This window comes from Hyperoodon ampullatus (genome assembly GCF_949752795.1).
Source record: "Hyperoodon ampullatus genome assembly, chromosome: 4".
In the NCBI taxonomy this organism is placed as follows: Eukaryota; Metazoa; Chordata; class Mammalia; order Artiodactyla; family Ziphiidae; genus Hyperoodon; species Hyperoodon ampullatus.
The window spans coordinates 137610678-137614838 of record NC_136917.1 but is presented as its reverse complement, the minus strand read 5'-3'; positions in this window follow the sequence as shown (position 1 = coordinate 137614838).

Genomic DNA, 4161 nt, shown 5'->3' with positions numbered 1-4161 from the left:
GAGAGGGGGACAAACAGTATGTGTGGTACGTGCTGTTACTGGGGTAAGCGCAGAGGAGGGGCACCAATATGGAGCATAGCATGCAAGTATTCTCACTACTTCACTGTAAGAATAAAATGAGAAGAAATCCAAACTGGGAGGAATAAAATAATACATTTTTTGAGATATTTCAACCCCCCAAATATTAGTGAACACCCCAGACCCAGTCCAGAGAAATGCAATAAACTGGTGATGTAGTAAATGATTTTTTATCAGACCAGTAAGAGACCAGTAAGAGGTATTGCCTTCATTCTTTCTCACATGCTGCCCCTAAACGTGGAATGAGTAAGTGACTTGGGCCTAACAAATCAGAATACTTCATGCACTTGGCCACAGTGATTATCCAGAGATAGACCCTTGACTGGAGGTGGGTGGCTAATCTTATTATTTTTATCCTGGGATTCATATAGAGTTCCTGGGGAAAAGAAGCTATCTTTTCCCCCCTGCCTGGGCTTAATAAGCTGGAATGTCATAGGGGATTACCAGAGGGCCATTTTCTCTGGTATTTGAAAGTATGAAAATGCAACGCAGAAATGGAAATGGGAAGAGAGAGACAATGGGTTGAGTTGAGTCCTCAGTTCAATTGCCTGAGCTGCTAGGTCTACCAGCTCTTGCTTTGGTCTGCTACGCCACCCAAACATCCTTTCCAGTTGTCAGAGCCAACAAATCAAGTGTTGCTTTTGTTGGTTTGAGTTAGAGTTCTGTGATACAACAAAACATTTCCTGACAAATATAATGACCGTGGATGTGACCTCAAGGGGGCAAGACTGGGTTATAAAAACTGCACCTCCAGGGAGGCACTTGTTCCACATTCCTCGAGCTCCTTCCTCTACCTAGAATCTGTATGGGCTCCCAGATGGCACCAAGTACGTGGGCAGGGCCTACAAATATGAATAAGAGGAAGTCCCTGTGCAGGGACTTACCACTTATAACAAATGCATCCAGGCAATATGACAGAAACCTACCAAACTGAGGAAGCCAAGAAGGAATTAGTCAATTGTAGATAGGGGTGAGGGAGAGAATTTTTAAAAAGGGGTTCCTTAATAACAATTAATTCTTACTAAGCAACTCCTATATTTCTCCTTACATGGGCTTATCTCATTTAAACCTCTTCAACTGTTAATAGCTAAGGGCCATTGTTCTTCCCATTTTTCAGATAAGAAAACTGAGATTTTATGTAATGACAAATTGATATTGGATACCTTGCCCAAGTTTCCAATTCTAGTAAGTTGGAGAGTCAGAATTTGATCCTGGCTCTTTTACTCCAAAGCCCAGTGGGATGAGGGTTAAAGTTGTTCCACAGTTAATATCATAAAGAAGAAAAAGAACATATAATGGAAGTTTTTACCTGAATTAAGAAAATATTGAAATTACATGGAACACAATTCATTGCCAACAAACAAACGCAAACCCCAAGTGCTCAGTCATCTAAAGCTGTTTAAATATGCCACATATCCCTCTTAGCTAGGTGTATTACAGGCTCAACGTTAATTAGAGAGAAGCTTATTTAACTTTACTTAATCCACTTTCCCTCAAACTTACTTGAATCTGGAACCACTTTGGGGGGAAATCTCATTATATAATATAAAATTAATATCCCATGGGACGCTCTTGGGGAAATGCTTTTCTTTTTCAGAAGAAAGCATGAAATGTCGAAGGTCATAACAAAGTGAAATCAATTAATCAATACATATGTACTGAGTACCTCCAATATACTCAGCAATGTGCCAGGAGCTATTTATGGTCAGTGGAAACAATAAGTAACCAGGGAAATCTAAATTTCAAGGAATTTAAAACAAAGCAATAAAAGACAATAATTAAGGCTTCAAGTCAATCCAACAATTATCTATTAAACTACTGTGCATTATGTTAAAACAGGCTCTTTTGTAAGTTCTGCAGTGGATACTGAAATGAGTAAAACTAGTTCCCTCCTTCAGGGAACTTACAGTCTAGAAATGGGGAGTTTGGAGAAGAGGAGATTTTAGTGAGTTGGAAAAATCAGGACAGATTTTTTTGAAGAAAAGAGTATGTGGTCTAAAGGAGTTAGTTTAAAATTTTTTAATTATTATTTTTAATAAAGACAAAACTTCTATCTGACTAGAGTATCTATGAAAGAAAAGGTATTGCTATCCAGAAGATATAAAACCTCCTAGGAAAAAATAATAAAAATCCAGAAGAACCAATAGGAAAACAGAGAAAGCCTATGACAGGCTGTCATACTCAATTATACTTGTATACTCAAAAGACTACAAATTGCCAATAAACACTTGAAAAAATGCCGAACCTCACTAACAATCAGGGAAGTACAAATAAAAACAAGGCAAATATTTTTCATCCAACCAATTAGAAAAAGATTTAAAGATTGATAGTGCCTATTGTTGGAAATGTTGCAGAGAATTAGGTATTCACAAAAAACACTTGGCAGAGTATAAAATAATTTTGAGAGCAATTTTCTTGTACCTATCAAATTTTTAAATTGCCAGTTCCCTGTAATTCAGACAATCCACTTCTAACAATCTACCCAAAGAAACAGCTGAAACTTTGCATAAAGTGTGCATTTATTGTAAATTGTTTTAATCACAAAACATTTTGAAAAGCCCATCATGACTGCAGAGGCATGGTTAAAATATATTCAATAAAATATATTTTATTTCATTCAATAAAATTCTCTGCAGTAGCTAAAAGAAATGTGCTAGATCTCTTTGTACTCACTGAGAAAGTTCTCCAAGACAGTGGAAAAATCAAATTGCAAAACAATGTGTAGTACGTGGTTCCTTTTAAATTAGAATGTATATGTATAAACCTATGAATATATGTACATTTGTGTGTGGGTAGACGAGTGCAAGAACCAAGAACGGGAGGATTCTCTTATAATTATTAATATCAGTTACCTTTGGAAGGAGGAGTGGAATTAGGGGTTCTGATAGATGGGAATTTTCACATTTTACTCTCTGTACAAATACATGTCTTAAATGGTTTGCACTGAGAATATATTCATGCAGTATTTATGCACTTTAAAAAATAAACAAAGGAGAGGTATTTAAAAGAAAGTAGAATTAATATGATTGAGTGCAAGCTGAGAAATTTAATGAGTTTGTTTGCATGGGATGGTGACCCATCTCATCTAACTAGGGCCGAGGATGCATCTATGGTAAAAACGAGAATTAAAGTTTAATGAGAGACAAATGGGACTAAATTAAAGAGAAACTTGGAACTAGAAAGAGCAGTTGAGGTTTCACACTATAGCTCTGATATTAGTTAAGTTCATTAAGATTGCTAGAAAGTGCCATAAAACCTCCACACGACCACTGGGCTGCCCCATCTGACCTTAGGTTAGGGGTGTGGTAAGGATCAAATTCAGATGAATTTCATATCAAACCACCTAAAATTCTCCATTTTCAAGGTTGACTTTGGTTTGCCCCTACTTTGATTGCTAGGCCAATCAGATGAGGTCAAGATAGCAGGATTAGTATCTCTCAAAGCAAAACTACTAGCTGCTTTATGACAAACTGCCCAAATCCACTTGTTTTAGAAGAGGCCAGCTGGGGCTAGCAGAGATTTTGAATTGTGTGGATTCCTTTCCATTATAGAACAACTGCAAGAAGAAGTTATATAAATCTAATAATTGACAAGAGCTTTGAGATTGCCTTCTTTCCAGTGGCTTCCCATTTCTCTCAAATTAAATTTCACTTCCCCACTCTGGCTTAAAGGCCCTTGGTGACCCCTTCCCATAGCGACCCCTCCGACACAACCTCTCCCTTTTTCACTCTGATTCTACCACAAATTATCACAGCGCTGTTTCCAAGGTCCACCAAGCCTTCTGGGCATTCCCATGGCATTTGCTACTGATAACATTGTCATGTATTTGGGAAAGAGGGCTGCTCTCTTTGCTAATCCTGTCTCCCACCCTCTTTTCTTAATCCCCATGGAATTTTTACTGAGGGCTGGGATTCATTTGGGAAAGGAAGTTCAATGCAGGAAAGAGAAATATAACTGCAACTAGAAGAGGCTATTTTGAGAGCCCATAGGCTCCAGGCGTCCCTCAGAATCCATTATGGGGCTTCTTGTTGGCTTGGGTCCTGGCCTGCTGCCATTAGTGGGGCCAGTTTACTGAGCAGTGAG